Source organism: Pavona decussata, unplaced genomic scaffold, assembly GCF_977016875.1.
Source record: "Pavona decussata unplaced genomic scaffold, jaPavDecu1.1 SCAFFOLD_187, whole genome shotgun sequence".
NCBI lineage: Eukaryota > Metazoa > Cnidaria > Anthozoa > Scleractinia > Agariciidae > Pavona > Pavona decussata.
This window is the reverse complement of record NW_028145596.1, coordinates 177,198-189,920: the sequence shown is the minus strand read 5'-3', so window position 1 is coordinate 189,920 and position 12,723 is coordinate 177,198. Positions and strand designations below refer to the sequence as shown.

Below are 12,723 nucleotides of genomic sequence, written 5' to 3'. Positions count from 1 at the left end.
CACCCCCAAAAGTATCAACTGCATGCATGGTCAGAAATACAGGCAGATATCAACGATTTTGCAAGACTTTTACGACTAAAAGAATTGTTTCAACAACATAACCTAACTAATCCAAATCTTTCATCACATGAAGTGAAGCGCTTCAGACTCCTAATAATGGAAGAGACATAGCCCTTGACACTCTTATCAATGCAGTCGAAAATGAAATCATCGGACCTCTGAACCAGTCACTATCTGCAACAATTTCTCTATGGAAGAACGCAAAGCTCTTACAAAACTCAGGAAACGTTCAGATATAGCAAACCCGCTGATAAGGGCTCTAGAACTGTTATAATGAACTAATTCTGATATGTAAATGAATGCCACAGACAGTTCAATGACACTAAAAATTATCAAAAAAATCTTCGGACCTTACGAGCAAAATACACGAACGCGTCAAAGCCGAGAATAAACTACCCGTTTACACATAAATGATCTTGTTGACTATGAGACATTTAAACACCTCTCATCCAACTCTGATCCCAAGACTGGTCGTTTCTACATTCTCCCTAAAATCCACAAATAAGGCAACCCTGGCCGACCCATCATATCCAGCAATACGGCCACCCCACTGAACGTATTTCCGAGTTCGTCGACTACTACCAAAAGCCTGTTGTTCAGACTCTTCCTTCATACATAAAAGATACTACACACTTTCTTCTTCAACTTGTGAAACTGGAACCTCTGCCGGACAACGCCCTCCTTGTCACCCTGGATGTTTCCTCATAATATACTAACATTCCTCACAACGGAGACATCGAAGCCTGTCGCCGTTTTCTAAAATGACCCGTCAAGACAATTCACTTCCTGCTGAAAGTATATGTGATCTCATCATAATGATTCTTACAATGAACCTGACTTTTCCTTCAACAACGAACACTATTTACAAAAAGTAAATAAATAAATAAATAAATAAATAAAACACTATTTACAAGTACACGGGACAACTATGGGAACCCGCATGACAACATCATACGCTAATCTATTCATGGGCAAACTTGAACAACACGCCATTGAAAACACTCCTCTCAAGCCGTTCGTTTGCTGGAGGTTCATCGATGACGTCTTTATGATATGGACAGAAGGAGAGGAACACCTTAAACATTTTATCAGCTACTTAAACTCTATTCACGCGAATATTAAATTGAGCCATAAGTTCTCAAATTCCTCTCATCAGACACTCCCTTTCCTAGATGTCCGAGTCCACCTCAGCAACAACCACATCCAAACAGATCTCCATACAAAACCCATAGACAAGCCTCAGTACCTCCTCAAAACTTCATGCCACCCAAACCACACCAAACAAACTATTCCATTTAGCCTCTCCTGCTAAACCGTGGCATATGCTCTAGCGACGCTTTCTTTGACAAACGAAGCGAAGAACTCATCAAGCATCTGGTCAAAAGTGGTTATAACCGCTATTCCCCACAAAGAGATGCACATCGCGTGCGAGCCATCTCACGTCACGCAACACTACAGCCACAAGAACAGAAAGCTACAAAACAGACAACCCTTTTTCATATCCTTCTATCCTGCTCTTTTAAAAATCTTTTCTATTGTGAAGAAACATATTAACATCCTCCAGCCCTCCGCTATAACTGCAAACAAGGTTCCCCTTATCGACCAGTTATTGCCTAAAAACGTAACGCAAGTCTACGTGATCTCCTGGTCCATCCATTCCGAGCTACCAAAAAACAAGCCCTTTAATCAACAACCCACTGAAATTCGTAAATGCAACCGCCCACGATGCCTAACTTGCTCATTTCTCCAAGAAGGCCAAACGAACAACACTCTTTTTACTACTAAGAATACACGTATACGTAAAATTACTGACTACATATCTCGCCATTCCAAAACCCTCATCTATATCTACGTAATCCAACGTAAGAAGTGCCACTCTCAATGCATCGCCAACTCAATGAACGTTTCGGGGAACACCGCAGATCTATCAGATCTATCCTGAATCACCATCGTCACCATCAAGTAATCAACCCTATTCCTGTCTCACTACATTTTAACCAGTGCAGCCTGGCACTCAATCAACGATGTCCACCTAATCCAGCCAACCTCGTTCCCAGAGTCTTCAGGGGGCGGGAAGATGAGAGACCCTGGGAAAGAGGTTGTAATCCCGCTTTAACTTATACGTTTCAAACGTGACTCAGAAAGGCTCGTGAAGGTCATTTTTAAATCAACAAAGCTAAAACATTGCACCCTCTTAGCATAAATAGACGCGACGAAGCACGCCAATGACGTGTCTTACACTTTTAACTTAGTCCTAAACAACCAATGATTGTCACGCATTTTATATTATAAATCTTCATTTGTAACGATCCACTATGTTTCTCTAAATTTTTTCTCGTTCAGCCCCCGAGGAAGGTTTGTATTGCAAACCGAAATATCGGGCAAAAATTTTGTTTTTTTAAAACAAGCAGATTTCAGTTATTGTAGCCTTCTATCAAGCTCGTCACCTCCGCCGTTAGGATCAGTCTGCCGCAGGGGCGGGGCAAAAGACTCGTCAAATTTTCCTATCTGAATCATCCAGCAAAAGTTGACGTCACATCCGGTCAAATTGGCGCTCAGCAGCCTCTCTCGGCGAAGTCGAGTGATGGCGTCCGGGTCAGGCATGATTTCTTCGGATTTTTGAGCCATCCGTATCAGGAATTGTGAACTGTGGATATGAAAGATGTTGTTAAGATATTGCTTCGACTTCATGAGCAAGGGTTTTCCAAAGGAGTCATTTTTTCCATTGTTTTGACGGAAAATACGAGACAGCTAAGCGTCGTGTCATGGCGAAAATTTCACACTCTCAAAACGAGTGGCGTTCAGACTTTTGGCTCTTGTGGCTTCTGATCGTTCGAAAGCTAAAATTTTAATAGCCTATCCCGTGTGCAACATAATGGAAGAGACAGCGTCAGTCATAGTTTGCAGTGTTAACATCGGGAACCTAATTATCTCTCGACGTGAAGTGTTGGAAGCCTGTGTCATTGAAGCTGTTCTAATTGTCTTCGTTGTAAGAGACTCGTAATCTTCCAGGTGAGTAAATGTAGTTATCTTCATTTCCAGCTCTTTTCTGCCGACGTGAGTACCTTTACATGTGGTCTTTAGAGTGATAAGCCGGTTTTGTGCTTCGTAGTTCTTTAATAAAGACGCAAGTGACGTTCAATTGATAAATAGCTATGGTAATTCTCTTACCTGAAATGCATTTCATATCATGTTGTCCTGCCAGTGCAGGCTTGAGGAGGGGGTTGAGTCAGAAAATGTATCTGCGTGGCCTGGTTCATATTGCTAGTGTGAGACAGTTGTTAAAGTTATTGATGTCAAGCCATCTTAAACAATAAATTAAATAGCATTATTGCGAATGACATTATTTCTCAAGTATTGAAAGAAACTACCCCTTCACCCTTTACCTCATCTGCACTCTCACCACTTGGGTGCTCATGGGTTAAGGCTTTTTATACATTTGCACTATAATTATGCACCTGTGACATCAAATTGTGGTAAGAACAAACCGTATGCCACAAGCCACAGACAAGTGGCATGACTGATGTTCTTACCTTGTTTTGAAGTCCTCTTTGGGTTATCAAAGGTCCACATGGAAGGCCAAATGGACTTTGGAAACTCTTTATGACTGACAATGTCATTTGTACATCATATAATTAGTTACCAGTTATTTCAGTTATGTTAGTTGGTGCCAAATATTTAAGGGTGGGGAATTGTCTTTTTCTCTGTGTCCAAGGTTAGGGAGGAGAACATAAAGTAAAAATATATATATATATATATATATATTTGCAAATTCCTGGAGGTTATCTATCAGCAGTAATTGACCCATACATTAAGTTCAAATAACATTGTCTCCTTTGAACCAATGCAATTCAAAGTTCATTTTGACAAGGAATATTGAGTTCTGTTCAATTCAATAAAAAATCAAAAGTTCAATGACCACACAGTCAGTTCAAAAACCACACATCAGTTCAGTGACAGTAGACCAATGTAACAAAAACTATAGGTGATTTGTTTTCAATTTTGTCTCGTTCATGCTTGTCAAGGATGCAAATGAGAGGCCTGCTTGTAAATTTCATATTAGTTCAATTCAAAGAAGGCTTAAAAATTCAATCACCACACCAAAACAACAAACCTCCCACCCCTCCCCCCCCCCCCCGCCCTGCCAAAAAAAAAGGGGGGATTATATAAATGTATATATATTTATTAACCACCTGGGTGATAGCAGACCTCAAAATAAAGAAAATTTACTGGTGTGGGTGTTTTTAGTTCAATGGGTCCTGCAGGTAGGGAAAGGGAAGGAAGTGGACAATTCAATTGAATTCAATTCAATTTTATTCACACTTTACACTTATTACAACGAAATACAATATATTTTAAAGTAAGAAAAAATGAAACGTGCAGACAACTTAATTGAATAATTTTACCTTCTACGGAAGAAGTGCGTAGTGGTCATAGGAGCAAGGCTTTCGTGTTGGCCACTTAACAAATTGGCAGCAGTTTTCTATGGTCTATACTCTCATAGACAATAAAGTGACGTCAAACAATGTTCAAAACCCAAGTGGAACCACGAGTCACAGGTGAGTGGTTTCACTGCCAAGTTTTGGACATTTTATGGCGTCATTTTATGGTCTATAAGAGTATCGACCATAGAAAGCGGCTGCCAATTTGTTTTTTACAATAACATGGAAAAAGTATGAGCGGAATTGGCAATTTTTTTCGTTGAAAAAGCGCACGCATTACATCTGACGTCATATTTATTGTCTGTACTTTTATAGACAATAGCTATGAGCCAATCAGTGCGCCAGAATTTGGACAGTTATTGTAAAATACCTCTGTGCAATTAAATAAAATAGGGGAAAGTAGAATTTATAATACTGGTTGAAGAGCTCTGCTAATTAAATTAGGCTTGGGAGATGAAAATACAACAGTAAGGAAAAAAGTGTTTACAGCAAATATAAAAGTATATAGTATACGTTAAATTTTTTTTAATATTATTAATGTTTGGCTATCAAGTAGAAAAAGTTTGTATTTCTTCTTAAAAACATTGTGGCGCAGACACTTTACTTCCATTGGAATTGTTTCCCAGGTTTGTGATGCCACTACTCTAAACCGTGCTAAACCATAATTAGTTCTACAAAATGGTCTGTACAGGTTTTGACTAGTGGCAAATCTGGTATTATTTTTGTGGATCAGAAGCTAGGGAAACAAGATCATGGAGTGCAGCGGGTGTTTTTTTATTGTATTGTAATTTATGCACAAGGGAACCAATTTTCACCTTAAAAATGTTCTCTAGCTTAAGGATTTCAAATAGAGTAAAATGTTGCATTATCTCTTTTGTGTGCAAAGAAGATGCAGTGAAGGCAGTAATATGGCTTATTTTTATCTTTTTCAATTTTGTTTGGCATGCAGTACCCCAGCTCATTGACCTGTACTTTCGATACGGATATATGAGCATATAGTATAGTTGTTTAAGCGTATTCATAGAGACATAGTATCTAAGTTTATATAAAATTCCAATTCCAAACAATTATGTTTGCATTATGTTAATAGGGTTTATAAGTTACATTACCATAGTTTAGAATTTTCCTTACCTACATTAAATTATTAGGGATTTAATGTTTTTAATTTTTCGTTTTAATTATTTTACTTTAGAGATTTAAACAAAAACTCAAAAAGAAAGAGGCCGGCAAATCCCCCTGAGACGGCGAGAAAGGAAACAGACAGCGAAAGGAAGAATGCAACAAGACCGAGAGTAACTGCAATGGCCACTTAGCTACAGTGTATATGATTTATTATAATTTACTGTGTCAAAGTCTAATAAATATGTGCTGACAATAATTTTCACATTGGTGTACAGCATCATGTTTGATTACATTGACGTATTCCTATGATCCAAAATTTGGTCAGCCAAGCTGTCAAGCTGACCAGCCATATGCCTTAGCCGGGCAGCCACCCACTGGGCCTCCATTACTGTTTTATTTTTTTTTAAATTAGTCGCTTTACTTTTTAACTGACTCTTCTTGTCTCTGTTTGTTGTTTTGGTGTGGTGATTTAATTTTTAAGCCTTCTTTGAATTGAACTAATATGAAATCTCATTTGCATCCTTGACAAGCATGAAGAAGAGAAAGTTGAAAACACATCACCTATAGTATTTCTTACATAGGTCTACTGTCACTGAACTGATGTGTTTTTTGAACTATTGCTATGGTTATTTGACTTTTTGATTTTCAATGAACCATAGGACTTCTAGATTTTTACAAATTTACCAACGGACCACTAATCTGCATCATTGACAAGAAGTAAGTGGAACCATGTCCAAGGAAAAGCTACATTATTGGGCAGCTGTTGCCAAATATGATTACAAAGGCAAACAATGGATAATTGGGTAATAGATTTTTAAACGCATGTAAGCCTGTTACCATTATTTGTAATACTTATTAGTTTCACTTGTACTTTCTGACTGCTCTAAATATGGACCACGCTCCGGTAAAACCCTCTCCCCTCCCCTCTCCTCTTATCTGTCCCATAGGAATAAAAAACCTTTCACCTATAGTTAATCTTACAATAATTGAGGTCAACTGTCACTGAACTGATGTGTGGTTTTTGAACTGACTGTGTGGTTATTGAACTTTTGATTTTTCATTGAATTGAACAGAACTCAATATTCCTTGTCAAAATGAACTTTGAATTGCATTGGTTCAAAGGAGACAATGTTATTTGAACTTAATGTATGGGTCAATTACTGCTGATAGATAACCTCCAGGAATTTGCAAATATATATATATTTTTTTACTTTATGTTCTCCCTAACCTTGGACACAGAGAAAAAGACAATTCCTCACCCTTAAATATTTGGCACCAACTAACATAACTGAAATAACTGGTAACTAATTATATGATGTACAAATGACATTGTCAGCCATAAAGAGTTTTCAAAGTCCATTTGGCCTTCCATGTGTCCTTTGATAACCCAAAGAGGACTTCAAAACAAGGTAAGAACATCAGTCATGCCACTTGTCTGAGGGTTGTGGCATACTGTTTCTCCTTACCATAATTTCATGTCACAGGTGCATAATTATAGTGCAAATGTATAAAACGCCTTAGCCCATGAGCACCCAAGTGGTGAGAGTGCAGATGGGGTAAAGGGTGAAGGGGTTGTTTCTTTCAATACTTGAGAAATAATGTCATTCGCAATAATGCTATTTAATTTATTGTTTAAGATGGCTTGACATCAATAACTTTAACAACTGTCTCACACTAGCAATATGAACCAGGCCACGCAGATACATTTTCTGATTCAACCCCCTCCTCAAGCCTGCACTGGCAGGACAACATGATATGAAATGCATTTCAGATAATATAAGAGAATTACCATAGCTATTTATTAATTGAACGTCACTTGCGTCTTTATTATAGCACTACGAAGCACAAAACCGACTTATTACTCTAAAGACCACATGTAAAGGTACTCACGTCGGCAGAAAAGAACTGTAAATGAAGATAACTACATTTACTCACCTGGAAGATTACGAGTCTCTTACAACGAAGACAATTAGAACAGCTTCAATGATACAGGCTTCCAACACTTCACGTCGAGAGATAATTAGGTTCCCGATGTTAACACTGCAAACTATGACTGACGCTGTCTCTTCCATTATGTTGCACACGGGATAGGCTATTAAAATTTTAGCTTCCGAGCGATCAGAAGCCACAAGAGCCAATAGTCTGAACGCCACTCGTTTTGAGAGTGTGAAATTTTCGCCATGACACGACGCTTAGCTGTCTCGTATTTTCCGTCAAAACAATAGAAAAAATCACTTCTTTGGAAAACCCTTGCTCATGAAGTCGAAGCAATATCTTTACAATATCTTTCATATCCACAGTTCACAATTCCTGATACGGATGGCTCAAAAATCCGAAGAAATCATGCCTGACCCGGACGCCATCATTCGACTTCGCCGAGAGAGGCTGCTGGGCGCCAATTTGACCGGATGTGACGTCAACTTTTGTTGGATGATTCAGATACAAAAAAAGTGCCAGGCGCTATGGAGTGTTCTCCCCCGCCCCTGGTCTGCCGTCAGTATTTTGTGTTTGAAATGATTTGCTGATCCAGCACCACTCATCGGTTTGTCGCTGTGGAATTGCAGATTTTATTGTATCAGACTGAATTATCATTGCGATCACAGTCTAGTTGTTAAATTTTAAGATACAAAAACTTTTTAAAATAATGATAACAATGATAAAAGCTCAGGTCTGAGGGTGGAGAGGGGTAGGGGCTGACCCTCCCGACCCTCGCACTGGCCACTGGAGATGACAGCTGTCAACAGTAACTTGATTCAGCGGTTTCTCGCTGAATAATGTATCCCACAAAGCCCAGAAAAACATGGCGGATCCATCTGCTATGTTTTTTTTTTTCGCAGTTCTTCAGTTCCACAAGGAGGAAAAAAAAATATGACTTGTATGTTCTTTCTGCTTCAAAATTAATTGCAGTTGATTGAGAAAAAATCTATGGATATTTTAGTCTTTTTAGTGGATATTTCAGTTATTTTTGTGACCTTTTTTCCGCAGGCAACTTTGTGATCATTGGCCATTAGGCGTGACTCGAGTGGCAACGTTTTAGATGACCTCTAAGGCGATTATGTACCGTTTCGCATGATCGCTTGCAAACAATGACCCTTTCAGTTAAAGTTTTAATACGTAAGTTTTCAGTTTACGTAGCTTCGAAAACCTCGCTACACAGCAGCTCCGAAAAAATATCTTCGCGGCCACTAGTCTAGGTGGCCCAGCTCCGGGACGCAATTGTTTTGGGCTTTTTCGTTTCCTCTCGTTCTTACAGCAAAGGTAAGGAGTCAAATCAGTTCATTTAATGTGTGTTTTTGACGAATTTCTCCTGGTTGATTTGGTGGTTTAATACATGTACGCAGTCATCAGGGTTTGTCAGTCTTTGTTTGTCTTCCTGCATCGAACAGTTTTCATGTTTTTTTCAATGTTTGCGTTTCAGTTCCTATAAATCACCAGAGAAGGATTTTGGTCTTACTGTTTGGTTGAATTCGAAACGACGTGCCACTGTTGAAGATCTCAGCACCACGATTGAAAAGCAAAGGCAAAGTCTCGTGACTGATTCATGTACTAGTTTTAGCTGTTTCAACTGGAGAACAATTTTCGCTTTGTAAGCTCACCTTTATATTACTAATTAAATTGTTATCTTAATCACTATTTAATATTCGTTCAGGATTATCGTGAACGATTATTGTTTTCGGCGTAGAGATTTCTTGCAACAGAATCTGCTTGCTTTGAAAAGAATTTTTTAAATAAATTAATTATTTGGCTACATGGACATTCGCTTTCAACAAACTCGCCCATACGGAAGATGACACTCTTATTACACGCTTAAAGAATAAAATATAGTCATAACTGCATTTGTGTTTTAAAAATAAGTTACAAGTTGTGCAAGACTCTTGTTATTTACATTTGTAGGCCACCATTTTGGACAAACGTAGAGAAAGCAAGTTAGCCTCCCTTTGGACGAGTTTGTTGTGGGCGAGTTGGCATGTGAGCGAACCAATTACTGCTTGCCTTTTCAGAACTAAGGAGAAACCTATTCTAAGAAGAGACAAAGAAAGTGAAATTACATGTCAACAAATTATGCTAAAACAGGTAAGATTTTAAACTCTGATTTTACATCTTTTGCTGCCATTTGCCTCTTTGATGAATTAAATTCAGATATTTCTGGAATGGTAATCCTTCAGTTTTACACGTCTTTAAAACCATGCCATTTTAATCTGGGGCTGTTTCATACTGAAGGTAATGGTGTTAGGGAAAAGTTTTAAAATTTGTGCTTCAAACTATTTCGTTTGTTGGACCTTTAACATTACATGCATGATGCGTGGATCTGAATTTGCATGAAGTGCAGACATGTAACATTGTCTGTCATCTAATATTTTACTTCTGGGAAAAACCCACCCAGACACACAAGACGTGATTGATCAATCTGTTCTCAAAACAATTTGATTCTTAGCGAGACCCACAAGTATTATACCTGCCAACTCTCTCGCATTATGCGTGAGTCTCACGCCTGCGGACTAATTAAGACATCGATCTCACGCATCGAGGACAATTTCTCACGCCTGACTCACAAATCCGGACGAGCTGTTCTTAAAACAAACTTCATTTCATTTCAGATTTGTGATGTATTATAATTATTTCTTTGCCCTTTATAACAATCGCAAAAGCTTTCAAATGTCTACAATATGTTTGAATCGTATTAACGTGTTCGAAGGTCGTCGGAATATCTTCGGGCATTTTCGGAAACATTCGTAAGTCTTCAGATATCTTCGGAAGTGGCTCAGACGTTTTCGGAAATCCCGATCATGACCAGACAAAAATCTCATGCATTTGACTCAGAAAAAGTTGGCAGGTATAAAGTATTAATTCTTAATTGGTAGTTATCCATGCTGAACAGATTGTTAGTCAGATCTCATCAGATTCGTGGTCTAAAATCTCTTAGGCCAGTTACACAATCTTGCATGGTAGGTTGTTGATCCTTTTTGGCTGTTTGGAACAATTTCCTTCATGTACTGTATTTATTCAATTAACTAGAAATATGTGACTCGCAAAACCTCGCGAAGCTGGGGCTGGGTGGAAAGCCCCCTTTTCTCGTATTGTAGCATCAAATGAGGAGATTAAAAGGTTTCTGAACATAGCAACTTTTTTGATGAGCATGGTCTTTTCATAGTTCCACAGGCTGGTTTGCGATTGAAAATCTATTTCTTACCTGACGAAATGTACAACGGACGTGCAGCGCTGTCTTGTTCGATGAATTTATTTCCCACGGAAAAATTATTTCACCGCGACCACAAAACGTGTAATTTCTTCAATGCAATCTTTCACAAAAAGGATTTCTGGAAGAAAGGGAAAAGATTCTGGAGAGATAGTTCTGTATCCAGTGAATATTGATGAAAATTGCAGTTGAAATTTGATCCAGCACCCAAACTTTCCCGATGTAGGCAAATTTTGCTCCAGACGACGCCAGACAGTCTGACGTCATTCATACTTTGTTTTTCAATGTTGCTAGGCAACAGTGTGGACATCTTTAACGAAATATATATATAAATATATTTTTCGCTCGAATTCGCGTGGCTTAGCTCCACTCAGGCCAGCTCGGCCTGACAAATTTATTAACCTTGCTATGCTCGGGCCTTCGGCCCTGGCTTCGTGAGGAATAACTGTCCACCTTCGAATGAGCTCCCATCTGGATAAAGTGCCTACCCTTAAGCCCAAAAAGTTAATTAGCGCCCACCCCACACCCCTGCCAACAAAAAACATTTCTGTACCAGCCCAACATGAAGTAAGAGAACCAAAATTGGTTTTAGATACAGTAGTTAATGAACTTTTATATTGTTCAAGAGTCATTGTCTGAGAAAACCAGGCAGAGGTGAAAGATGGGGGTCAGCCGATTTCCTTCAAACTTTTACCGTTTAATGTCTGTCCGAAATGATAATGAATGATGCTATTTAGCAATTCTTCTGCTGTTGCGTTTCGTAGTTTGACCACCCCCCTTGGTTTTGACCCTCACTGACCCTGATGTCACGCAAAATATATGCAGAATTTGAAGGTCAATAAAATATATTTCGCGTCATTTCTGGGGACTCATATCGATTGCTTGAATGTATTGTTTACGGTCTCAAAAACGTTGTTAACGGAAAGTATCCCGACTTAACAGAAAACTTAATTTTTTATAGAATTTTTTATAGAATTTCCTTGCGATCGCGAAAATGTCTTGGGTCAAATGTGAGGCAATCTCAAAACTGTTTTTCTCAGAGGTGCGGCGTTCCTTTCCGAAAATTTCAAGATATTTTTTAAGCCAAACATCTGTTCTCCCAAAATCAGCAAACTCCAACTTGAGCCATTTAAATGCGTTTGCATGAGCCACGCTCGAAGTCAAAGATGACTCGGTATTTTTGCTAATAAAGTTTCACAGCGGGTTTTCCTTTATTTCATCTTCTTCTTGTTTTTTTTCTTTTTTGTTTTTGGATAAGCTCGATGAAACTATCCTAACTCTCCAAGGTAGAACTTCCCTGGAAAATTTAGTTGAGTGTCGCTTTGGGCAGGAATAACATCAGATTGGTGTTAGCTCACACTTGATTTGATTAAGCATGACATGTCACGGTAATTGACAATTTTGTCAAAGGTTATCATAAACAGAACACATTTCTGGCTTCTTTTAACATTTGCATTTTAAACTTGGTATTACAACAAGCTTTTCCCTGATACTAGATTAAGTCTTGGAGTCAGTCTGTTGTCGATAATTGTCAACTAAAATAAAAACAGCAACAAATACCTGTGAAACTTGCCGCGGCAAGAGAAGCTTGATTACCGAACCTCCAATATGTTCGTTACATAACAGACAATTGAAAGAACAACAAATCTTTCTCCTGTAATGTGTTGGGTTCCGCCATGGATCTGAAGTGCTCTTTCTGGTCTGTGGATTCGCCTTCCTATCCTGTACACGAGATATTGAATCGCATCTCGTCAGTCTTGGTTTGGGTAGCAAGCGTGGCGCGACGGGTTCAAAGATCTCCGAAGCCGAGTAGACTCTCAACACAGCAGGTAAATTTGATGTCCCTGAAGATGAGAAGAGAGGAATGACTGTTTGCCCCAGACATCACAAGAACCTTACAAC

General features: G+C 38.7%; 2 protein-coding genes and 1 pseudogene across 3 annotated transcripts in view; all 3 read left to right on the top strand.

Moving 5' to 3' along the window:
• Window positions 1-12,723, top strand: part of LOC146462448 (uncharacterized) — a 201,068-nt gene that overhangs the window by 132,185 nt on the left and 56,160 nt on the right. The window lies entirely within an intron of this gene.
• Window positions 1-12,723, top strand: part of LOC146462451 (uncharacterized) — an 86,243-nt gene that overhangs the window by 52,859 nt on the left and 20,661 nt on the right. The gene's annotated exons all lie outside the window — the stretch shown is intronic.
• Window positions 8,442-12,723, top strand: part of LOC146462444 (uncharacterized) — a 138,326-nt pseudogene continuing 134,044 nt past the window's right edge. Inside the window, exon 1 of the transcript XR_014857121.1 lies at window positions 8,442-8,882. The product of XR_014857121.1 is annotated as an uncharacterized LOC146462444 (transcript). The remainder of the gene's footprint in view (window positions 8,883-12,723) is intronic.